The sequence below is a fragment of the Heptranchias perlo genome, chromosome 28, assembly GCF_035084215.1.
Source record: "Heptranchias perlo isolate sHepPer1 chromosome 28, sHepPer1.hap1, whole genome shotgun sequence".
In the NCBI taxonomy this organism is placed as follows: Eukaryota; Metazoa; Chordata; class Chondrichthyes; order Hexanchiformes; family Hexanchidae; genus Heptranchias; species Heptranchias perlo.
The window spans coordinates 22,040,325-22,067,387 of record NC_090352.1 but is presented as its reverse complement, the minus strand read 5'-3'; the positions used below and the strand labels follow the sequence as shown (position 1 = coordinate 22,067,387).

The window sequence follows — 27,063 nt, the reverse complement described above, 5'->3', positions numbered from 1 at the left end:
TTCATATGCAAATTGCCTGCTGTTAAAAAGGCAGGCACTGAGACCTGTGTTCAAACTGGCTTAAGCATTAGGCCCCTTTCAAAATGGCGCTGGCTGTATTGTTGGGGTTTCCAGGGCGGTGAGGATACCGACCCCATTTTGAGGCTGTTAGCGCCCTGTTAACACCAGGCGAAACCGGTTAAAATCGACCCCAATAAGTTTGATCTAGCTTCTGCTGAGGGTAAATCATCCACATGGCATGCAGATTAAGGAATCAGTTCATCAACAGGTTACATATGTAAATGACTTGGTCAAGGATTCAGATATGCTCATTAAAATATCAAAACTAACATGGTCTGAAATTAGTCTAAAAGCTGTGTGCGAGTGGCAGAGGCATGACTATAGAAGAGATTTAGCCCAGATGATAGACAATAGTAGTGATCTGAATCTGATGCTTTTGAATAAATATGGCAGTAGCTAGTGTACAATCTGGTGTGATAGTGGAGGCAATAACGACACTATAAATATATTGACTAATGAAACCATAAGATGGGAGCAACAGTTTACATATTCCTTATCTACTCAAACAATTGTTGCTTATGACTAATTGGCTACACAAATCTATAGTCAACATATGGCTTGAGTAGATGTTTTGAACTTCTGTGATAAGTTGCACCTAATGCATTTTAATACAATGAGCTCTTAAAATCCTTGATTCACTGAAATTCTATTTCAACACAACCATTATACTTCAGAAATGTAACACAAAGAAATAAATATTGGACAGGATATGAATCATCACTTCTAGAGAAGTGGGCGGCACAGGTGCTTGGAATACTTAATATTTACCACTGAGACCTGTGTTCAAACTGGCTTAAGCAGATCCAGATGTTTACGGCAGTCAGTGATTTTAAGTTAAATTAGTCAGAGTCCATCCAGTTTCTTGTGGATGCAGGACCACAGTATAAAAGTGCCCTTAATCAAAAATGGGACAATAAATGATGTTATCATTCTATTACAACAAAGCAAAGTATTGTTTCCATAGAACTCTTGATACTTTAAAAGTTGTCTCATTGGTATCCTGCAACAAGGCATTAATGCCAGTAAATCAGTATTGTATTTTTGTATCGAATGTGTTTGAAATGTTTAACATGAAAATAAATGAAGAGTTAGAGCACCACAGTTGTAGATTTTGTGGGTGTGGGTGGGTGCGCGTGTGCGTGGGGTGATTGTGATTGTGTGATCAAGACCAATCTTATTAATTTTGTTTCAACAAAACCAATTTATTGTGACCAGTTTAGCAATCCCCATACAGTAGCACTGCATGTCGGAACCCTAGAGTGCGTGGCATAGAGTGGTAGGAGTGGATTCAAACCTGCAATCCTGAGTTCCCAATTGCAACCATTCCATCATGTAGAGAAACTGAGTGGAGTCTGGATCTTTATGCACAGAGAGGAAGGGGAAACTGGAGAGGGGTCATCCCTCCTAGTTGGTTTGAGAGAGGCTTTGGCAGAGGCCTGGGATGATGGAGAGTGAAGGAGTAAAGAGAGAAAATACCTTAAAATAAAAAAAACCTCCAAATTTTGCAGTAGGTTGGTCCCTGGTGAAAGTAATTTGAAAAACTTGATTGCAGTGCATACAGGATCTAATCAGTGTTAAAGCTGAAGTAAATATAGTGAAACATCAAAACAAAGTGAAACAATTTTTAGTCAGCTATAGGAGAGAAGTGAATTCTACAATGTCATTACATGACATGTGCAGGGCTATGGGGATAGGGCAGGGCAGTGGGACTAGCTGGATTGCTCGTGCATAGAGCCAGCACCGACTCGATGGGCCAAATGGCCTCCTTCCGTGCTGTAACCATCACTGATTCTATGATATTGTTACACCAATGTCCCAATTAACCTGGGAGATACAGCAGCTAGGAAGTGAAAACATAATAAATGAAAGCTGCAACAAAAGAATTTCAAGTGTTCATCATTTGTGATTTGTATTGGGAAGTACTGCTTGTGCTGAAAACAATCTCAACATGCAGTTGCGAGTTCAACCTTCTAACTTAAATTAAATTCTTCCTGGGGTTAGATGTGTAGAATCAGAGAATGTTATTATCAAGGCAAACAAATGAGTAACTTTTTTTTATAATTGTTTTAGGGAAAGGCTGCAAATCAGGAAACTGCTCCTTTAATTATCTAAATGGCTATTTGAATACAGGCCAGCTATTTGATGTTGTTTATTATCACGTCTCTAGCACTCATTTCCATTCACTACATTATAAAACGTCACAGTTAAAGTGAAAACCTATTTAAAATCAATAAGATCATTTTAGACCATGACAAAAAAGTTGTGAAATTACTGTCAACGTTTGCATTCTGAATATTGCTAAACTTTCTTTTTTGCCAATTTATCCCCTTCCCCCCCCAAGATGCTGCTGATTCTAGGGTACAGTTGCTTAGGTTCCAACAGCTCTCCTGAACCTCGCCCAGGTGGCCATTCTTCGTGTGTGAATCCAGGCAATGACTGTTGTAGCATATTTGATCGTGGAATCTAGGTTCTGAATTTCTGCAGGGTTCAACCAATCTCCTCCTGTAACCTCGGCAGAACCCACAAAGAAATGGTATAAACTGCTGATTTTAGCTGTTTATACCATTTCTCTGGATATTCCACCAATTTCCTGCTGGAGGACCTTGCAGAAATTCCAGATGCTAATGCTTAATTTTTGTAGACATGGTAAGACTAATTGAGGCTCATTTTCCAAATTGCTGGGACAATGCAAAAACATTTTTGTGCCTTTTTTAATATTTCATCTATATCAATGCACTATTTCAACTATTCACACAATCTTTGTGAGTTGCATGGAACAGACACCGAAAAAGCCTCGTTAATCAATATGAACAAAAAGCAAATGCTGCAGATGCTGAAAATCTGAAACAAACACAGAAAACACTGGAAACACTCAGCAGGTCAGGCAGTACCACTGAGGTTAAAAAAGGAGCATCTGTGGAGAGAACAGACAAGACATTTCGGGTGTGGACATCTCTTCAGAACTGGAAGATGAACAGCATTTAAAAAGGAAGAAAAACACAACTACACACGCAGGACCAGTAATAGAATGACCTGTAAAGCACTTAAATGGAGATCAGGTGATGGCTAAATGGCTGAATTGATATTAGAATGAGACAATAAAAGGCATAATGAGAGAAATATGAGAAATAAAAGACACAGGGTAATTTCATCCTAACCTGCCCGGAAATTGACGGGATCAGAATGGCCGCCCGTTTTACACCCCACCTGAACTTATTCTCCATTGACTTTAAGGGAAAGTAAAATCGGGCAGGGTATAAAATTGTCCCCAGACAGTGTGAGAATAGCTAAGTGGTGGCTGCCTTTAAAAACCTTCAATTTTGATTGTGCCTTCTAAACCTTCTTGGACTGCCTGTCTATATGTGAAGCACTTTGGGATGTTTTATTATGTTAAAGATAAAAATAAAATGGAAACTTGTAAATTCATTTTGGATATATTGTCATTTTTCTCAGTATAGTTCAGGATTTTTTCCAAGCTATTCTTTAAACAGATATTTCAATACCGGACTGAAGGGAATTTTTAAAAATAGAGAATTTCTTCTCTGAATCTTTAAAATATTTATCAACTTAAGTCCAACAAATTGATACATTTGGCTTGAAGCAGCACTAGTACATTATCTACCCATTTGAACAGGCATTAAACAGCAGCAGCTTATAAAACACATAATCCTCTGAAAGAACAGGGATTGTGCTTCATGGACATTGCAGGGAACAAGAAGCCATTCAGCCCATTAAGTTCGCTGCTTCCACTGGCCGTGAACAATCCACTTTATCGTGGATTATCGTCCGCTCATTTAGCCTGCTGAGGGAAAGTTCTGTATAAATGCTCCCTGAACCCGAAAGTTAATCAAGCAAAACACTAGAATATTCATCCATCTTCACACCTTCAGAATTCAACCGTGGTCTGTTGCCCTCCACTGACAACATTGCCAGCCTTTTCCCTCATTCTGTTTGAAAGCCATAAATTACAGAATGAAAGGATACCAACTCATTGGTCTGTTCCTTTTAAAATATAATAAACCTGAAACTATCCAAGCTGCCAGAGATAAACTGAAATGAAGGTCAGTGTTCCATGTGTCAAGCTGTTCACTGTTTGCAGTGTCCCTGACTCCCTTCTGTCTGACATCATTCAATTTGGCAAAACAAAAGAAATGACGAAAAGGCATATAAAATGGATGTTACCAGTAACAGAACTCGCAAGTAGTGTTACCACCCATTTATTTTTGGACTAGGTCATTTTGATTTTGAGTAGATTGTCCAGAAGTTTCTAAAATGTAAAATGGACACCAGTAGTCTGGAATTTTTAAAAAAAAGTAGAAGACCATTTCTACACTTAGATCTGTACCTAATGAAATCAAAAAGTCAAAACACAAGCTACAATCATGCTCCCTGCCTCTATCCATGCGCCATATTCAATTTTGTACTTGGCAAAAGGTTCAGAAAAGATGAAAACAACAGAAGTAGTTAACCCTGCTCTGAAGTTCAAAGGGCACTGAATAATGCATTGTTGGTTGTGATTTGTATGTCATGAGCAACTGAGCGAGGGTAGCTACATGACTCACAATCAGCAAAGTGATGAGTAAGTTCCGAGGTTGATACTCGTAGGTGCAATGTGAATCAGTTTGAACAGTTCATCACTAAATTTCCAATTTATACCACAAGTATGGAAATGTATTACTCATGGTCTGGAACGCTGTATAGCTGCTTTGTATTACAAAGAAGTAGACTGTGTAGTTCTTATTCGGCAATTTTCTCTGCTCTAATTGAGCCTAATTTTGTCCCCATCTAACATGCACACTTCCACAAGTTTCAGCAATCATCCCTCTGGTCAATTTTCCCTTCCCTAATCCCAAGGCACTGAAGCTCCTATCGCATTCCTGGCTGCGATCACCGCAGACCGGGAGTCAAGCTTTGGATCTTCCTGATCTGTACGGCTCAGCTACTCACAGGATAAACTCATTGAGCGATCTGGAGAGTCCTGGAGAGAGATCAGATACTAATTTCTTTGCTCTCTTTTTGTTCTGTTCCCTCATTGTACTGTACATTTTTGAGATCTGAATTCTTTGTAATCTCTAATTTTTGATACTATAATAGATCAAACTGTAATTTAAAAGTGTAATAACTCAGTTAAATAAGGACCTTAGAACTCACCAGTCCTTCCAACTGAATAGTTCTGAACCATAAAATAAAAAGCACAAACAAGACAAAGCCTGAAAAACAGTCAAAGATATATGGATGAAAAGTAATTCACTGCAAAAAAAAATTTGGTAAAATCTGCAGGGAACTTGAAGGGAAGTCTACAGGAAAATAGATATTTCTTCAATACTGAGGGATTTTTCCTTCAACAATCTCAATGATTAAAAACTCCTGAATGGTAGTTCCCAAAAAAATATTGTAAATGGATGGAAGCATTAACACAGATGGCCTGAAGGCTCAAATGGTAAGTTCACTTCCCAGTATGGAACGGAACAAAACAGACCAGAAAGGTCCAAGGTTTGATTCTTGGTCTGTGTTCAGTTAGCTGATCTTAGCAGAGGCAGAAGTAATAAAGCTGCAACTGGTCTAAAGAGGGAAAAAATCAGCCTGCTTCCAGCTGCTATCCAGTGATCTCTCCTTGAAAGTGAACATTGGATAAAGCTTGGCTGTGATGCCCCAGAGAATAGTCTGCTGGACTTACGTGAAGAATGGCCACTCAGTAGAGGAACCAAAGGATATCCACTATCCATAGAATCGTACTTCAGTGCAAGGCAGTACTTTCATGAGAGGAGGGGAGAATATTGGAAAATACACAAATAAAATTGAATAGTTTTTAACGCCTTTACCAACAGTCACATTTACTTGTCTAACAATGAAGTAATAGTGTATCCTTATTAAATATTCTTCTTATTAAAGATTTAATCAAATGCTGCCAGAAAATGTAAATGAAAAGAATGGGAGTTATTGACAATAACATTGTTGTGCTGTGATTTGCTCAGCAGTCATTTTGATAATATCAGAACAGTAAGTCCAGTTTTTCTTATTTTAAAAACAAATTAACAACTGCTAAAAAAAACATATAGATAAGAAAATGTTTTGTAAATTCCAGGGAATCCGCTGAAAGATTATCATGGCCAGTTTGCCGGTGCTCTTACAATTCTGCTGGTGTTGGATCTGTTCAAATGCACCATCTAGTGGAAAATGTTGATTATGGCTCTGTCTTCCAAGTGTCTCTGCTGCAGGCACTGATCTCAAAGAGCAGATACAAAACAATAAATAACTCCATTTTAAAAAAGGTGTATTTCACCATCAATAACCCTTTTAGAAGTTCAACTGCTGCAAAGAATAACTTTTGACATCTGCTTTTTATGTTCATTTTTTTTAAAAATTAAGTAACAATAGAATTGAAGCTCCTCCAGTGGCACAGAATCTCAGGAGGCGATTTTAACCCTACCTGCCCGGTGGAAACTGGGCAGGTGAGCAGTTAAAATCGCTCAGGTTACCTACCTGCCGGAAAGCCGCCAGGAACTCAACATTTTGAATTTTAACCTGCTCTACTGAGCAGGCAGTAAAGCCATCCGCTCAGAGCTGGCGGGGTCCTTCTTTACATGTGCATGTTGGGTCTAGGGTTGCCAACCTTCCCAGATTGTCTGGGAGTCTCCCAGAATGGAGGATTGATCTTCCGGGCACTGTTTCTAGCAACCTGGGTGACAAGTACTTTGCATTTGCGATTTACGCCTGTGTACAGTTCACAATGGCGAATGTGCATTGTTGCTTCTACAGATGGTCCCATGCGGGGATGTAATGAATGCAGGATCCAAGATTGCATTGCAGTCCCTCACATTCCCTGCTCTAAATGTGTTTCTCTCCAGCCCCAACCTTAATAGGATCGTTACATGACTCTAGGGGTTAATGGAGGATGTTCATACCCAGAATCCACGATATGCTAGAATACACCCTGTCCATTTTAAAGGAAAGTGGCAAAATTTTGTGGCTCAAATATTGTCATCCTTTATAAGAGCACTTAAAGCTTGCCCTTCACATTTAGGAACAAAGCATTGAATCAACAAAGCTTTAAATTTAATACCTCATCTTCACAATGTGTTCCTATTAAGTATCTTCCATCAAACTGAGTTAATTTAATTTCTTATATTAAGTAATCAAACAATCATTCTCTAAATTACATCAATGAAAGGAAAAACATCAGTATATTACAATAGGAAAAAAATTATCACTAACGCAAGCCATGCACCTTCAATTCAAAGAATAAACTACAATCATTTTAATAATATTTTTCAACTGGTAACATTGAAATAATACAAATAATATATGAAAGAAAACAATGGCTGACAAGATTTTCCCTCCTGCACACAGCACACTCACTTTTGCTAACCGTTTGTTTTCTATAGTTCTATTGGCCAGTCCCTTTGGGACTGTTTTTTTTGGTGAGAGCATTGGGCGAAAACTGCTGATAATTTTAGCAAAAAAGCTGGTGTGAGTGCAAAATGAGATTATCTGCTTTGTATTCTCGACAACATTTTTGGTAAAATTATTGACCTCCAATTTCACATCAGAAGGGGCTCTTTGTATGTCAGCAGGTGAATTTAGGAACTCATTCTAAATATTCCTGCCTGGAGGCAAAGAGCTGTGTTATGATTTGACATTAACATTTCTTGGTATCAAAATTCAAATTTGCAGGAGGTAGTATTAGTAGGTAATTTGGATCCTGGAAGCGATGGAAAAAATTGGTTCTTCTGAATGTTTAAACTAGCTTCCAGAAATAAACAAGGACAGCAAAAGGGCTAATATACCTACTACCTGATGGTCAGGCTCTTTTATGATGTCTTTCACAGTTGGATACTTTTTAGCCATTCTGTTAAGGTTACGTGCAAGGTACGAGAAGGCAACTGGAGCTTGTAGAACGAACAGTACGTCAATCAATACCATCGGGGGAGGATGGAAGCAGAGAAAATCAGGAGAAAAAATTGGGGGAACAAAAATGAACAGGACTGAAGGTTAAATGGAGACATCATTAATCAAACAATCCATGGAACACAATGATTCTAGTCTATTCTGGGCGCATAGAAAGGTCTGAAATAAAATTGGTTGAGGTTGAATAACGTAGATTGTGATGTTAGACCAATATCGCGAAATTTTGCTTTAATATCTTCAGGTGTCTGAAAAAAATTCTCAGAGCTTCATCTTCCTGTAAGTTTTTATTATTCACTTCCCTCAAGAAATTGAGTTGGGGAAAGTCCATGATGGTGCAAATTGTATCTAGTCAGTTGGAAAGATCAGATTGGACACCATTGATTGTGAAAGTATGGAAAATCTAGCTCATGTGCTTTCTCATTACTTATAGTTTTAAACAGTGAATGCTGGGGACATAAGAGGATCAAGCTGGGAAGTAACTGCAACAAACATTGGGAGAGGTTTCAATTAACATTCACGGCTGGACGTTGCTCTTGGCTCAGAGTAATTTCTGTCATAAACTTACCATAAGTGTGCTAAGGGATATTGAACTATCACTATGTGGTAATATCACTGATTTTGATTTAAAACATCCAGTGAAATACCAATGTGAATTAATCAAAATTATGACCTAGAAATGAGAAACTTGACTTTTCTCAACAAGTCCAGTGTCGTTTCTGCTGGTGGCGAATGGTGGAAAATTCTTAGAAGACGCCTACCAGAAAACCACATATCAGGAAGGGAGATGGCAGTCATAAACTCAACACTCAGTCTTTCACTCTCACAAACATGTCCTGCACATCCAGAGAATTGGAAGGCCTAACTAATATAGTCCACAAACTGATCTCAGTTTCCATACTGCAGTAGGAAAGGAACCATTTTAACAATGTTAAAAGTATTACCTGTGAGCAGATCCCCCCCCCTCAACAAAGAAGGAGCTGGAATGTCTGCCCAAGAGGGAGGAGGCATCAAAAACATACTCTTCACAGTGGGGAAGGTGGCCACTGAGCTGTTCAGTACAGTGGAAAGAACACAACAATTCCTGTAAACCTTCGGACTCTGAAGGTATATGCATAAGTTAAAGTTGTACCAATGTTCCAGGTTTTGCACTGTAATTTACATACCCTGTCTAGGATTTGAGAGATTTAACTAGATAAGATGTTCTACCATACAGTGAAACCTGTATAAATGGACATTCCCAAAAAATGGACACCTGCAAAAAACAGACACTTATTGAGAGACCCAAATAACTTACATGGTAAAATATACAAGAGGCACTCTGTAACCACAGACACTTGCAAATTATGAACTACAGGCAGCCTTCAATGCACCAAGTCGTTTTATAACATAAAACACGGGACACGCAGTTCAGTGCAAGGCGGCAGCGGGTTTTGTGGAATGGGGAGCTCATTACCCAGCATCCATAGTGGCATAGAAACCGCTGTATCTCTGGGATTGAATGCTTGGACGACTCTATTCCAGGGATAGAGCGGTTTCTCTGCTGATATGGATGCTGGATAAAGAACTCCCCATTCTACTGAGAATTTTTACAGTGCACACAATGACCATTTTGAAAATAAGGACACCTGCAACAAAAGGACAGCTGATGCCAGTCCCTAAGGCGTCTGTAATTTACAGGTTTCACTGTATATCTAAAACATGTCACCCCTGTAAAACTCTCCAGACATTACATAATTGTTCTGTAACGTATGGTCCACAGTATAGCTACGGACTATACAGTGCAGGACAGACAGTCACACAGTTTTGTGATTTACTAATAGCTTTTACCTCAGTTTCATACAGAAGATGCTGAGATGTCTGAAGCATCATAAGGAGACACCCACAAAGCCACCACTATGCTCCAAGTATAGGAGAGACATTCTGGTTAATACCTGAACTCTTAAGTCCTGTGACATTGCAGCAGACCAGGGCATTATCAGAGAACGGAAGAATCAGCCCTGGGACCCTCCACTATGCAAAAGTACAAAACGTAAAGATTTCCTATCATCCATTCTGCAAGAGAAAAGTACATGTGGCCAAGGATTGACCATTTGATACAGAGTATCTCAGACAGCAGGAGTTAGAAATTGCCCAGGTCAGTCTGGATTCTGGAATGAATAGGCATGCAATGCAGTCAAACTTTAGCCAATTGAATAGCATCTTACTAAACATGAATACTAGCGTGCAAGTCATCTGGGATCAATTGGCCAAGTATGTTGACTTTCTGGTGAATTTGTTGACAACTCATTTGTCCCTGTTGCCTTCCTCTATGCATCACAGGAATGCTGCCTGACAAATCTTCCCTGGAGCAGACAGCCAAGATGGTAGGAATAACTCAAATGCCAGTGTTCCAATCCAGTTTTGAAGTTGACACTATGACCCCGATATTTACAGGGAGGCAGGGAGGGAGAGTCAGCGGCAGGAAACCCAGAAATACGGGAAAGGCGGAGGTCCTGCTGAATTTAATGGCAGGACCTCATTAGAATTTTTGTACTCGTTTTCCCACCCGGCAAACTGTCCTACCCGCCACCCCCGCCACTGTCTCGCCTGTCGTGGGGGGGTTAAAATTCCCTCCTATGACTCCTTCACCTGTAGGTTATCTCAAAATGGTATAAGTTTGCTAAGATCACCCAGGCCGTTGCCATACAAAGCTACTCTCCTTTCATTCATTTTAATTAACTTAAATATAGAAAATATTTTTCCACTTCTTTCAGGCAGCATTATACCATGGGTTACTGGTTTGAAAGGCTGGCCGCTGCTGGGCGAGAAAGCCTGCAGTACAAGGCCACAGCCAGGGAATGGAGGGGAGGGAGGGAGAGACCATGGGAGGGAGGGGTGGGGGAAGAGATCGGATCGCGGGGAGGGGAGAGATTGTGGGGATGGGGGGGGGGAACAGATCGTGGCGGGGTCTGGAGATCATGGGGTGGTAGGTAGATCGTGGGGAGGGGGAGGCAGATCGCTGCAGGTTAGCTTGGGGGACCGGAGGGGGGGGGGCACTCCTGCTCCTCCTGGCTGGAAAAGCCTGCTGGATCTGGCAATTCTCGCCTCCCTTTAGCTGCTGGGTTTCCCAGGGCCTGGGAAACCCAGCCAGCAGCCCTTAAATCCAAATGGCTGCCAAAATCTGAGTTGCGCAGCCTTATTAACATATTATAATTACCAACCCACCTCTAGACAGCGTGTTACTCACCCAACCCCCAGCCGGTCCCGGTTAGACCGGAGGTAGACGCTTTTGCGGTGGGTTGGGGTCGGGTCTCCCATTTTTTACAATCGAACCCCTGCCCCCGCCACAGTCCCGCCTTTCCTGGGAAGATAAAACTCCCCCCTATGACTCCTTTACCTGTAGGTTTCTCAGAATGGTATAAGTTTGCTAAGATCACCCAGGCAGTAACCATACAAAACTAGTCCCCTTTCATTCATTTTAATTAACTTAAATGTAAAAAATACTTTTCCACTTCTTTAGGGCAGCTGGTTTGAGACCTGAACTGGTAGACAGAAGTTTTAGTGCTGGTCCCCATTGCTCTGTAGCCAGGGAAAAGAGAGTTCAGCACAGAGCTCCAAGTCTTGATATTTGAATGGTGATCAAGTTTTAATATTAGCTGTGAGCTGACAAGACAGTCAACCCTCTGGCAACATTAAAAATTAAGGTTAAAAAGTTCACACGACGTTGCACCTAGCACAAAGCCGAAGTGGAGTGAGATGATGAGATATTGTTTGCTGCAAACCTACCTCCTTGTCAAAGCTTTTAGTCGCCCCTCCTAATATCTCCTTCTTTGGCTCAGTGTCAGTTTTTGTCTGATTACTCTTCTATGAAGCACCTTGGGACGTTTTCCTATGTTAAAAGCGCTATATGAATCCAAGCTGTTGTTGAAACAACTTTGCACTGATACAAATCTTGTTGTGCAATTGACCCGTTAATTTACTGCAGCGTCTCACTTGTAGGATGGGAGAGTTTCTTTAGGTGGCACTGCCTGCCTGAAATGAATATATTTGCAGAGAAAACTATTCAGCTGGAAGATGTGGATCATTTAAAATCAACTCAAAGTTAAACCAGAAAGCACTGACTACATTTGAGCTACTGCTACACACTGATTAAAAATATTGCTTTGGACGATAGTGTGACGGAGAGCACAACGAATAAAACCTGTTCAAGTTAAATATACTGCAGTTCTAAGGGGTCTAAAAATAACCTTTGTTATTTATCACGATCCTCTGGTCAGATTTAAATTTTAGATTTGATTTTATGGAAACATGCAGAGCTCCTCTATGTCATATCACAATAAGTAATGATCTTTCTGTACATTATTAGCACAAGAAGTGTAATTATCACAATAGGCACCAGCCAAGGCAATGGAATGATGTGAGACGGCAGCCGAGCCCTTACAGCCATAGCTGCTGCCGTCTACTTGCTTAATGTTATATTCATCTAGATATTATCCTGTTAAGGAAATTATAAATATTCAGATAGTGCAGTGAAGCAGCACTGCTTCAACCCACTTGTCGAGGAGTGCCAGGATGTGACCACCCACTCAGCATCATCAAAAGGAAGCGCAGATCAGAGGCTGTGAAAGGCAGCAGGCGAGTCGCCCCAGATTCCCTTCACACACCTACGAACAGTTGGTTCAACAGCACAATTGACAGAGGAGGTGGAACAAGTGACTTGTATATGGATGGTGGGTGGTGGGGGGGGGGGGGCGGGGGGAGGATGAAGAGAGAGGTGAGAATATTGCATAACTGTCAATTGTGGGTGTGTGAAATTCTTGATAAGGAATTATGCAGAATGTTGTAATAACGATCATGCAAATGATTTATAATTTCTGCCTGTGTCAATGTTAGCTCACTAGGGTGCTTTGCAGGTACTATATGAATTTTCTGCTTAACCAGTTGATCTCCAGCCCTAAATCTTGGAATTACCTTCTTCCCTGAATCATGTCCAATGCATCAATGTTCTTCTGAAGCTGAGGCCCAAAATTGCTTGCACTTATCAAATATATATTTCTATTTATCGTCACAATTTTTTTTACTAGCTGCAAGAAGATCCCTCTGTGGCAAAATGCTTCCTATTGCCAAGTCTGTTTTCAATCCAGCTTGCTAATTTGCCATTAATTCTTTGAGTCTTAACCTTCTTTAAAAGTCTTGCATGTAAACACTTTTTCCAGAATTCTGCAATCCTTTTGCAAACTGCAGCATGAGCCAACCCCCTTGGAACTTTCCCTCCACTCCCCAACAGCCTCATGTGGATGCATCTCCACCTTGTGAGCCATTCTTACCTTCATGACCATAGGAAGAATAGAAAGATGGAAAGAAGCTTTGCAGTATGATCTGGGTTGACCGTTAAAGGTGAGGAATGTTTAAAGGTCAGATCCTAAGCACCACCACCTGCAGCAAAATGCACGAAAGCCAACTCAAAATCATACATCACATGTAAGGCACCGCACACATGCTGCAAAATTCCACCTCTTCATACCAGGTGACTGTTGGAGGGGCTACGACCAGAAGGGCGCCCTCCCCCACATAATCTGGTCATTTCCCCTTCATTCAGCCATTTCGGACAGCAGTCCAGGAGATCACTAAGAACCTGATTTCAATATCCCAGAGGATGCAACTCAATGCTTGGTGGGTCTGCCCACTGGAGGGAAAGGGACCCTCCATACTGAGCAGACTAGCCAATTTTTTTTACTAGCTGCACGAAGATCCCTTTGTGGCAAAATGCAGTCTCATCTACAACAAACATATGGCTGAACCACATGTGGGATATTTGCCAATCAAAAATGAGTGATGTTTGGCCTCCACCTGCAACTGGGGAATATTAGGAAGTCTGGGCCCATTCTGACACACCCAAGTTGGTAATGAACTCCACCAGACCAACCTGTTCTGGAAGATCCCTGGCAGGTAGTCCAATGCATTGAGCAATTGTTGACACACAGAAATCATCTTTCTTTTAAATGCAGGGCCCCCGAATTCTGTATCTCTGTCCTCTTAAAAAAAGATAGGACATGAACTGGCCCTCTAGTCCGTTCATTCCTGGGCCTTCTTTGCCACTTCCATGTGCTCCTGCTCAACTTATGAATTTCTCCACTGCAGTCCCCTTGAACTCACTATAAGTCACGTGGGATGCCTATTTCTGTGCTGGTGCTTAACAGGCTAAGAGTGAGTGATGGTGCATTGACGTCAGGTTTATCCTCATCAGTCTGCCTGGCAGTAGTGACGGAGGATCTGATTGATCTAGAAAAAGGGGAGAGGGACAAGGGTTGGAATGTAGTTGTAAAGGTAAGCATTGGCAGGTGTGTGGCAGCACAATGCACCACCAGGTTGTCATGCTCCACGTGTGACTGTGTGAAAGTGTAACTGAAAGAATTAAGTAGAAAAGGAAAAAGAAGTAAAAATGCCAAGACACCCCGCTGTGCCAGGCCTCCAGCTTCACTATCTCTGATTCTGATTGACATGTGGCTTCCAATTGTATCAATGGTGTTCTTTTCCATGGGTGTCAGTGTTTAAAGTATAGTGGGACCTCATTCAGTGCTGGTTGTCTTCCTCCTGTTGAATGCTAACTTTTCCTGCAAGAAGAGTGGAAATGGATTAACGTGTGCCTTGGGCAATGGTTTTAAACCCTTGCCGTGCATGAACCAGTTTACCATAAAAGCAACAAATGTGAACAGGGAGCTCTTCCCTGCTGACTTACAGACAGCCATAGAAAACAGGGAAGGGAAGGATTGATATTGCGAGGCAAAGGTAGAGTCCTCGACAGGCGGTGCTGAAGCTATGAGGGGAATCTTACCTTGGCACTCCTGGTGAGATCATTAAATTTATTTTGGCACTGCAGCCAGATGCTGGTGAAAATGCTAATGGTATTCTTGTGTTGTGCCACCTCTCCACATGCCTGTTTACCAATTTGCCAAGGTACCCGTCTACCATCCACGGGTAAGTGGACATCCTTTCCATTGTTCAATTGCTCCACCAGCATCTCCACAGCAGCATCGAAAAATCTTGAGAGCCCTGCTGGAACTCATGTTGCCCACAGATATCTTCCTGCAGTTCCACGGCATTGCTTCCCTGCTTTGCACACAAAAAAAAACACATCTCCGTGAAGTTGCTGCAGTCCTTTAAGAACCTGCAGCAGCACCCAATTTCCCACCTCCCCATCAGCAAGCTGCTTATGGGAAGTACATTTCATGCTGGCAGCTCGTCTCCACCATGCAAATGTGAGGTGGCCTGGAAACTGGGACAGGACTTCCGCTGACTCATCCAGGTAGCTGCTGCTCTTGCCCTGCCCACCTCCCACCCATTTCATGCTGGGAGAGCAAAATCACGGCCCTTGTTTCTGCTGTTGCTGAGGGATCATGGCCAGTATTGCTGCAGCATGATTTGACATTGTCGTTGTTGATTGACAGCACAGGCCAGAGGTCTTCCAGTCTTGTTCCCTGACATTTAGCTGTGGGCTTTAGTGGAATGAAGGGTGCAATTTGAGATTTGGTTTCTTTTTAAAATTGTGTATTAGACAGGCAGAATGTAATCATGTCACATCAATTGGAATCTGACATAAAATGCATGGCCCCAGGCGGCTTCTAACTGACCATTTGAAAGCAGGAAAGGTGATGAAGGATAGAAACTGATAAGCATTCAGATAGCTGTTTTAATAATATTTAAGGTTATGTTACAAATTAGAACAAACTTCCCATTGAATAGCCATTTACCCAGTTGCAAATTTGTTTTGGATTGATTAATTACAAAATTCAATCCCTAATCAGATCAATTTTGATTAAAAATTAGTTTGCCAGGAGGAAATGAGTGGATGTAAATTAAACAAGAAAGCTGAACCTACTCAAACTGAATTAGGATTTAGCAGCATCTTTCAAGATATGGCAGCTAGGTCATTAAGGACAAAACAACCAATTGCTGATATTTTCCCCCCACAAATCTCTGTAGCCCCAAATCTTAGTGAAATTATTTTTTCCCTTCTTTCCCCTTTTGCTCTCCCTCTCCCTGAGAGGAACTAACTCATCTTTGATACGACTTCATGAATGCCCACAGCCTTCCGATACCTCACCCAAGTAGCATCCTTCATAAATAAGCATAGTCTTCCCATTGACTTTGAGGGCCAGTCTGGTCCTGTCTTCCCTTGACTCATAAATGTACACACTTTCTAGCTGAATAGATAGTGGGAAATCGATTGATTTTTTTTCTCTTTATGTTTCATTCAACTGGTGGTCCATGGACAAAAGGTGTATGGGCAAAAAAGAATAGTGATTATGAGAATTGCTGTCAGCTCAAATCCTCTTCACTGTGTGTCTGCTGTTCTGAGCTTACAGAAATCTATAAAAGGTGCAGAAAAGCAGTAGTGTTTGATTTGCTATAATTTTCTGCACTCAATCCAACCACCGTTTACTTCCTAATTTGTCCCAAATTAGTTGACTTACATCGAATTCCCGATTCTTGTGGTGCATCAAAACGATTTATTTAGTGGCTGATGCTGCATTTGCAAACACCAGTGCCGTTAGCTCTGAGTGCTATGGTTTCTGGTGTTTGGATGCTGGTGTGTATTAGGGTCTTAGTGTTATGGGTTCCAATATTTGAATCTGGATGTCCTATGGAACCTATGCATTTGTAGATTTTGGTAATAGGCAGAGATAAAGACGTGTCATATTTTAACAACAATTTGACCCATCTGTTGGGCTTAAAAGGAGAAGATAATCCAAAAAATAAAAACTACTAAAAATGGATTCTAATTTCATATCAGCAAGGTTTCTGATTTTGATCCTAAGGAAAGTCATTTTTCCAGCCCACTAACCAATACCTGCCCAATTCAACCTTTCCAAAACTCTCCTATATATATATATATATATATATGTGTGTGTGTGTGTGTATTTCTGTATGTATGTGTCTGTGTGTGTTCTTAATTCTTCGACTTGCAACAAAACAGGTACATCAAGATCACGCTGTTAAAGAGATTTCAGAGAAAAAATAATGAAACTGGTGATGTTAGCAGTCAAATGGTCAAAAATAATACAAAGAGAATCCTTCCCACTGAGTGATTTAGTGAAGTGCATGACTTTCGCATCCGTCTAGACAGTTATTGTGTCAGAAATAGTAAAGTGAACTTCACAGTCTATACAGGATAGGGAGATTAGACTTCCAGCACTTTACAGAAATAATAATGATGAAGATCCTTTCAAGCTGCTGATTCCAATATGTGGCTTCCTTTCCTATTGATGTGGTCTAGCTTATCTTCATTAGAGAGCCCTTGTACTGGTTGTGGACCCTTCAACTATTTTTTCTTCACAGTTTATACTTGTATTTCAACATCTTCATTTTAATACTCTAATATTGTCCTCATAATTCAACCCTTTAAGCCCTGGTATCATTCTGGTGAATCTGCGCTGTACTCCCCGCATAAACTTGTCTTGTATTCCCTTGAGTTTAGAAGGTTGAATGCTGATCTAATTGATGTGTTTAAAATGATAACAGGATTTTGGTGGGGGAATCCAGACCAAGGGGGCACAATCTTAAAATTAGAGGTAGGCCATTGAGGAGAGCCTTGCACTTTAATTTTCATCAAATCCTCCATATCCTCTCTATTTCAGTAAAACCTCTGTACTCTCTTCCTGTCTTCAGCTCTGCCATGCTGGCTGCCCATATACTAAAATAGAACCTTGCCAATACTTTGTGGCCCCACCTGTCATTCATTGTACTGGCTTCGCTACACACTGCCCTCTTCAGTAGTATGGCACTGAAGTAAGGAATTGCTCCCTTAAAAATAATTGTACTACTTTTCAGGTTAGCATATTTTGATCATGAAAGTATTCACCTCCTCCCCACTAATTTATTTTTTTGTTCCCCTGCTACCTTATATAAAAAAAATGCCCCCACCCCATTGAGACAATTCCTGCACCGACCTAAGACAGTCCTTGTTAGCGGATTTCTCCCGTTACTGTCGCAACTATGGGTTGTTAATCCATCAACAATAACCTCCACTTGATTCTAGCCTGAGTGGTTATAAAATAGCAAGTTTAATAGATTGACTTACAACAGAATTGCACTACAACTGTCTTCAACATTACATTCAACAGTTTTATAGTTATAATACAACTGTCTACAGATTACACTATATGACAAGCAATCTATACAACCTGATGGACTTCTGACCGTACCCTCTTGACAGCCGTAACTTTTGGGAGGGAGCATGCCCTATCCTTATACTATTCGGCTGCACTGTTCTGTACGTAAGCAATGCTGGACTTATCTCACGGTCGTGAGTCCTCCCACCGTGCTGATGCCACTTTAGCAACTCAAGATAAGCTGTTTTACGTAACATAGCTAATGATCTCAAGCTCCATCTCTGTTCACAAGCTGTTATGTTCTTCTGAGGAATGCATCCCTCTTATCTGAGTACAGCCCCCCTTATTCGGCCTTGCACGGCCCCACCATTGTCGGTTTCCTGGCAACCACATCTCTTGTTTTGATGTAAACCACCGTCTGACCTTAATGTTACCTATTCTGTGGTCTCCCTAATGTTCTGCTGTGTGAGCTATCCTTGATCTCACAGAGATGCTGAACTTTTGCCCTCCTATTTTCTAAGCGTGTTTTAAACAATATTTTTATATTCCCTCCTCTTGAACCTGAGTGGAACCACTCTGATTCAATTATAGCATTTAGAAATGGGCCATCTCTTGACCTTTGAATATTTATAGTTCTGAAGTGTCAGCTTGCTCTGCCTCTTACAAACTATTGTTCATGCACACCGAGACACGACTTCGCCCCCCTCCTATTAAAACCGCCCTCTTGCTAAATGTTTGGGAGCTTTATGCAAGCAATGCAAGATGGGATATTGACCATCCTGGTTCCACCCAGGTTCAATTTTCACTTTATCCCTCAACTATCTCTATGGTCTTGCCTAAGATCATCTTGAGTTTACATAAGCACACATAAACCTATACATATTGCTTCTAACTTTCATATGGTTAATACAGAAACCTACAGTGTATCATAATATCAAGAAATCATGGACTTAAAAGATTCTCCAGCTCTCCTTTTACTAATATCCATCTTGTGGATATTTTTGCTAAGTATTATTTCTCCCTTGCCTAATTTCATTGTTAACTGAAAGGAACCTAACACTGAATTTTGAAAATCCAATTTACTATGTCCCTCTTTACTTTGGGTACCAATCAGAGGGATTGAAATTAGTGTTTCCTAGTTGTTTCATTAATTAATCGGTTTCTCTATGGAGCATGTGTCAGTGCCTTGTTTAAAAGATCTTCTCACTCTCCTGAGCCACATTAACCATTTCATGTTGTGCTGTTGTCAACTAACTGAGCATGTCTGAGACCCATTCTTCAGTGCATCTTCATCACATATTTCCGCAAACTAGTTGTCTCACACGCAACATGTTTCCATGGCACACGTCGTATGTCCAGTAAGATTCAATCCTGTAAGAGCAACTGCTCTGTTTAAAGAATGGTTCCAATAGCTCACCAGCCTGTAGGCCTTTGCAATCATGTTCTTCATCCTGGTCTCCATTTCCAATTGATGGCAACATACATTTGTCTCTTTCATGTCCACTGTAGCCATTCTTGTGCTTTCAGGTTGTGTTAAGAAAAGATTGGGGGGTGACTGGAGGTCTTTGCTTATCTCCCCCTGCCTGGTCCTGATGTCTCAGGTAGTGGCCAGGCTGTCAAATGCAGTTTTCTCATTGTTCAGTATAGGCAAGGACACAAAGATCTCCAAGAGAAAGTTATCAATTTACTATTCTCAACTACCCTTTCCTGACTTTCACTAGATCGTACATTTATACCAGATTGATATCTTTTGGTAAATCATGTCCAGGTGATTTATTTACCTAAATCACCCAGGGTGATGACTTTAGAGAAATTCCCATTTGGTGGTGTAATTTCTCTGTTTCTATATTTTAATTCTCAATCACTTCCTCTCATCCAATTTTACACATCCCATTAAGTTACCATTTCATCTCTTTCATGAACCCTGGAGGAACTTTACTGTCCAATACAATATTTACAGTTTGGTCTAATATCTTAATACATTTTTTGTTTGTTTTACTTAAATTCTGCTTGGACTGCTTTTGTTTATCCCAATTCGAGAGCAGCATTTTAGGACTGACAGGACTTGTCAATGTACAATTTTATTTCCCCCCACAAAATACTTTCTCCCTTGATACACAGCATTGGATAGGAACCATTTAGACTGGACTTCTTATATTTTAAAATATAATTTGATTATCCCCTTAAACTACAGGTAAATTTTCCCTTCTCGAATGCTTGAATAGCAACTCATATCAATTTATCTTATCAATTCCAATTTCAGAAACAAATTATGTCCAGGCTTTGTGGTTTTACAGTAGAGACAGAAGTGCTTGTAATTACTTTTGGCAAAACGTTTTCAAAATAGGAAAAGCAACTTGGTCAAGGCTGATGATTGCTTTTCCTTCCCGATGTAATTTTGAATTTTTGATAGGGCTTAAGTCTTAGTCCAAAACATTACCAGGCTGTGACATTTGATCTCTGCCGATGTCTGCAGATAACGTCTTAAATTCTTAACACCATTGGATGCTTCTGCACCGACATTTCTCCAGCAAAGATTGCTCCGTAACTTTGTGAAGCCATTTTTATGTCAAAGAATTACTCTTGGTAATCCTGCACCATCAACACTCATGTAGTCCCAAAAACCATTGGCCCCTGTTTTAAAATACAGAAAATCCATTGTGGCGCTTCTTGAGAGCCCAAAGGGTTAAAAACAACAAACAATTCATTAATTTTCTTCTGTCACCCTTTATCCCGGGACCAGAGAGGACTCCACGCACGTTTCCGTGAATGAATCTAATTACCTCATTCCAGGAAGAATAGTCAGCAAAGGGAGCACAAAATTACGCCCAATATTTCCTTCTATCATGTGGAGAAATATCCACTTACATTAAGAAAGTTATTTTAAATAAATGCAAAGGTTGTTGCTTGGTGAATTAAAAACAGATGTCGGTGTCCTTGGAAAAGATTAATATCTTGGCAGTGATATAAATAACTCACACAGCGTGCGTCAACGCAGCGTTCACATAAATTTAAAAAAAACCTTTTGTGTCAGGGAAAATAATATTTCAATTCGTTCATCTTATTTTTAGTTGGTCCAACATTTCCAGATTGTTGTCACAGAGACAGGAGATTAAGTTTCATTTCTACCACTTTTAATTGAAGGACACGTTAGCCTTCACAGCTAAACAAAATCTTTGCAACATTACACAAAAGAGAACACAAAGCAAACATTGAGAAATGAAAGCACTAAAACAAGCTTTTAAAACAAAGAACACATTCCGCAGCTAGTAACACTACCGATTTTTACATAATTCCCTTACAGCCTTTGTCTGCTGTGAAAGGGCTCATTCTTAACTCCTCATCCTCCTGCACAATTTCTTTCCCTCTTTTTGCTTAGAACATAAACTATCTGATGCGCTTGCTAAGGTTATTTCTTTCTCTCTCTGTCTCCCTGCCTCTCCATTTCTCTCTCCGACTCTGTCTCTGTCTCCCTCTCTCTCTGTCTTTGTCTCTGTCTCTCTGTCAACCTCTTAACAGTAGCTACCTCAAACCTTTAAAACTCGGGCCCATCCAGGGACGCCAAGCTGTTATGTTCCTCTGAGGAATGCGTCCTTCTTTTCTGAGTACAGCCCCCCTATTTGGCCTTGCACGGCCCTACCAATGTCAGTTTCATGGCAACCACATCTCTTGTTTTGGTGTAAACCACCTTCTGACTTTAATGTTATCTATTCAGTGGTCTCCCTGATATTCTACTGTGTGAGCTGTTCTTGTTCTCACAGAGATGCTGAACTTCTACCCTCCTATTTTCTATGCTTGTTTTAAACCATATTCTTACAGTCTTCCAATCCCCCTCCTGCTGAGGTAGTTTTCAAAACCCTCCCCCACCAAGATATTTTTCCAACCAACACCCTACCCCCACTGAGGTACTTTCCCACCAATGCATCACCGTCACCCTCTCCCATTATTATACTTCCTTATTTCCCTTCCCCTCCCCTTTTCCGCCTCTTCTTCCTCTTGTCTTCCTCCCCTTCCGTTCCTGCCCCTCTCCTTCCATCCTCATCTTACCTCCTCTCCCTTCCCCCTTTTACATCCTCCTTTCTCTCCTTCCTCCTCCTACTCCCTCCCTTCTTTCCCCGACCCCAAGCCTTCGTCAAATTTTTGCCCCAGCCTCAAACCCTGCTTGTTCTAAAGACTGCATGTGATCTTGACTCCGTGTGTACAACGTCACAAGAGGTTGACTAATGAAGTAAAAGTTCTGTATCAACCAGTCCCACTATTTATAGTTGTACAACACAGAGAAATATCATCCTGCAATGGGAAATTATAAAGCACAACAAAGGGATGACCTAAAAGGGAGATAAATTAAAGTAGAATCAATTGTCGAAAAAATGCCAAAATTAAATGTGGAGGCTGAGGGTGGACGATAAGGTAAACCGTGTGCAATGCTTTGTGAAGTGTTGGTTTGTTGTGGAAAGCACACACCAAAGCCTTGAACATGAACAGAGAGACCCTTGCTGTGGACCTTCCAGCTCCTGTTCTTGCCGATGGAAAGGGTGCCAAGATCCAGTAGTAGATTCAGTGCATGGATATCCGATCTACTCATCCTGTGTATCAGACGACCAAAGTGGTGAATCAGTGAAGCCATATTTTGCTGAGATAGTGAAACAGAGCTGCAGGCTCTGGCATTTCAGGTGCAAATGACACAGACTCTCCCAGCTGCCAAGTGAATACATAGCAGGATGCCTGAAGTGGGATAGTAGTTTGTTCCAGCACATTGCATTGTGTGCTGTTCTCCCACCCTGGTGCCCACAGTTCTGAGCCTTTCACTGAGGATGCTGGATTTCATGAGAAGAAAAACTCCATCCATAGTCCTTTGAAATTATTTGAACTTGACCACAATTGAAAATCAATACTATAATTTATCTGAGCATAGTTGTGTATAAAACATAGAATTCTGTTGTTCTAAAATCTCACTTATAAAACATAAATTTAATTCTAAACCAGTGAAACAGAAGGAAAAATGGCCACATTGTATTTCAAAAACATATCTTTACTCTGACAAGACACCCCTTTCAGTCTTCATATATACCTCTTCTTTACAAATAATGATCTCAATTGGGTCTGAAATTCTGATTACTATAAAACTGTGTGTATCAAAATTACACTTTGGGGGTAATTTTGACTTTGGGTGATAGTGTAAAATGGGATCATTATAGATCTCTCCTGATATTCATTGAAGTCCATTGAGGTGGGGAAAAGGGATAAGATACAATTGGAGAATATTATGACATACATTTGATGCAGAGGGCTTCTATCATGCAATCAGAAACTTTCTTTGGGCATATCCATAATCTAATGGGTTGTTAAATTTAAAATATGCTCCACAGATAGCCAGGAGTCCTGCTCTGCTGCACTTCTGGTGGTGGAGTAGGCCTCTCAGAATTTCAGGCCCACAGTTTCTAATTATGAATAAAACCTCTAATGAGTTATAGTCTATGGTCTATAGCTGAAAATTTGGGCTGCAATGCAAAAGGTGGGTGCATTGAATTGATTTTAGATTGTTCTTTCTTCAAATTAAATACAAACCCAGCATAGGTCAATCTTCATAGAATCATAGAAGTTTACAACATGGAAACAGGCCCTTCGGCCCAACATGTCCATGTCGCCCAGTTTATAACACTAAGCTAGTCCCAATTGGCTGCACTTAGCCCACTACTTATCTCCCAGTCATTTGTGATGTACGCAGTGCATGTGTGGTGTGTGGTTTAAATAGAGGAGAAAAAGGCATGTGAATAATGGTAATGGAGTTGTGACATTGGAAACATGGCCCTCTAGTTTTTGCACAAGCACATTGTGCCACTGTATTACCAGAGACAGCACGCCCTTTAACTTAGCTAAAGATGACTGTATTTATCTTATTTTTACCATTCTGGTTCTTTTCAGGTAGAAGTTGGAGTTTTTACTTTAAATTTATGTAAATATGTTTAGAGTTGCCTTTTCATGGAGCAGTTTGAACGCAGAGAGATAAAAAGCAAAACGGCAAAATTTAACAAAGGGTCCCTCTGGAAACATTATTTATCATTTCCATTCATTTGCTGGTCAACCAGCTTTGCAGTCCACCATTTTCTATTTTTATTTCAGTACTAGTTGTTCTTCTGTTGCATTGCTTATGTCATTTCTTGTGTCCCATTCTGTAATTCTTTAATTCTTTCTCTCTCTGCTTGTGTTTCTTTTGAATCATTTCTGCATCTTTCTTTCTCTGTGTGTGATTCTGAGATTCTTTGGTTGATTGCTGTCTCAGGATCTTGCTGCTTGTTTTTGGCGGCTTTTGTTATTCTATCTACCGCTTGTGTAAGTTTGCTTGCTTTGTCTTCTATGCATCTTGTATTTGTATATGAACCTGGGAGTCTTTCTATTTTTAATTTTGTTTGTCTTTCTGTATGAACTTGTGTCTCTTTATGTACATGTTTCTGTCTGTCTATGTCTCAGATTGGAATTGGTATGCCATTCACTTTTTCTCTGTTTGTGTATGTGTGCCTCTGGGTGTTTGCTCTCTATGTGTGAGGTTTTTTTTAAGCGTGCTGGATCCAGAGTTGGAGCTATAACAGGGCACAGAGCAGTGAGAGCAGGGAGCAAATTTGGAAGAGCACATCAGAGGCGGGGCTGGCCTGAACTCCAGGGAGTAGGATGGCATAGGCAGGAAGGGACGGTAAAGATATATGGGGAAGTAGGAGTGGTATAGGTGGATTGGGAAGGTGGAGAGCTCTGGGGGAGGCCGGCAAGGCTAGTCAGGGAAAGTGGAATGCAGGTGGGAGAAAGAGTCAGGTCGGTGATGGGGGAAGAGAGCCCATAGCAGCTGCAGCTGCTTTTTTAATTTTAAAGAGAAGGCTGTAGGGGATGATGTGGCGCTAGAGTTAGCAAACGCTCTGTCTGGAGGTATGGGAGGAGGGCACGATAGAGCTCAAAGCTGAATTTGAAATATGAAAAAGCAGCGTGAATTGGCATAGCAACCATGGCCACTTTTCAAAGATAAAAAAGGTATAAAATATAAAAATTAAGTTATAAAAAACATTTTAAATGATAAAAGATGATTTTGGAGGGAGCCCGGAGGACTGGAAGAGCATTGGAGCTGAAAGCGGGAGGACCAGGGATATGTGTTAGAATCAACCATTCAGAGGTTAAGTAGAAGAAATTTACATGAAATAAATTTGATTAAGTTTGGCTATGATTAAAAGTGACTGAAGTGACAGAAAGTGTGACAGGAAGCAAGTGTTACATTTAGTGTACGCTATAGCAAGACTTTTAATATGAAAAATCTAAATAGATATAAGCAATGAACTTTTAAAAATCTTGTTTCAAATGTGTATCGACAGCATCCAATCAGCTCACAGTAATTAAGAAAGTACAGAAACTGAACTATCTTCACAGTTAAAGTGGGAATGCTCCATGGTTAATCACAAACCTAAAGGGAGAGAGGGATGTATGTCCAAATTGAAATCCAGGAAACCAAATAAAAATAATGTAATTTATAGTTGTGAGATGAGGAATGGTAATCGTTATCACATTTTTTTTACTCGTTCATGGGATGTGGGCGTCGCTGTTGAGGCCGGCATTTATTGCCCATCCGTAATTGCCCTTGAGAAGGTGGTGGTGAGCCGCCTTCTTGAACCGCTGCAGTCTGTGTGGTGAAGGTTCTCCCACAGTGCTGTTAGGAAGGGAGTTCCAGGATTTTGACCCAGCGACAATGAAGGAACGGCAATATATTTCCAAGTCGGGATGGTGTGTGACTTGGAGGGGAACATGCAGGTGGTGTTGTTCCCATATGCCTGTTGCCCTTGTCCTTCTAGGGCTCCCATGTGCTTGCTGCCCTTGTCCTTCTAGGACATAATGCATACCAGGAAGCTTCTGTAGTGAGGGTTAGGAGAAAGCACCTCCCTGTCTAAATTAAGAGTTGAAATGAGCCGACTATTTGAGCAGAACATAAGACCATAAGAAACAGGAGCAGGGCTAGGCCATACGGCCCCTTGAGCCTGCTCCGCCATTCAATAAGATCATGGCTGATCTTTTACCTCAACTCCACTTTCTCGCCCTATTCCCATATCCCTTGATTACCTTAGTGTCAAAATATCCATTGATCTCAGTCTGGAATATACTCAACGACTGAGCATCCACAGCCCTCTGGGGTAGAGAATTCCAAAGATTCACAACTCTCTAAGTGAAGCAATGTTTCCTCATTTTGATCCTAAATGGCCAACCTCTTACCTTGAGACAATGACCCCTATTTCTAGACTCTCCAGCCAGGGGAAACAGCCTCTCAGCATCTACCCTGTCAAGCCCTCTAAGAATTTTATATGTTTCAATGCGATCACCTCTCATTCTTTTAAACGCCAGAGAATATAGGCCCATTCTACTCAATCTCTCCCCATAGGATAACCCTCTCATCCCAGGAATCAATCCAATGAACCTTCGTTGCACCCCCTCTCAGGCAAGTATATCCTTCCTTAGGTAAGGTGACCAAAACTGCGCACAGTATTCCAGGTGTGGTCTCACCAGAGCCCTATATAATTGCAGCAATACCTCCTTACTCTTATACTCCAACCCCCTTGCAATAAAGGCTAACATACCATTTGCCTTCCTAATTGCTTGCTGTACCTGCATGTTAATCATTCTATGATTCATGTACAAGGACATCCAAATCCCTCTGACTACCAACATTTCTTAGTCTCTCACCTTTTAAAAAATATTCTGCTTTTCTATTCTTCCTACCAAAATGGATAATTTCCCCACATTATACTCCATCTGCCACCTTCTCGCCCACTCACTCATTATATATGTATAAAATTGTGTGAGATAGGGATTGTCTGTAAACAAGACTTTTGCTTTTCACTTAATATATGGACTTTGTGCAAGAGCAGAGATCACTGCAACTGCGGTTAAATCAAATCTGATGGGCCTTTTTATAATAACCTCAGCTTGTTTGTGGTCCACAACTTGTCAGATTGGCACACGATAAACTTTTTTT

The 27,063-nt window shown here is 40.8% G+C and overlaps 1 long non-coding RNA gene across 2 annotated transcripts in view; it reads left to right on the top strand.

Annotated features, from left to right (window-relative positions):
* The window catches only part of LOC137344924 (uncharacterized), a 50,401-nt gene extending 46,932 nt beyond the window's left edge, over positions 1 to 3,469 (top strand). For both annotated transcript variants that reach the window (XR_010968500.1, XR_010968499.1), the window contains exon 3: positions 2,402 to 3,469. This is a non-coding gene — a long non-coding RNA (uncharacterized lncRNA). The remainder of the gene's footprint in view (positions 1 to 2,401) is intronic.
* The last annotated feature ends 23,594 nt before the right edge of the window (positions 3,470 to 27,063 follow it).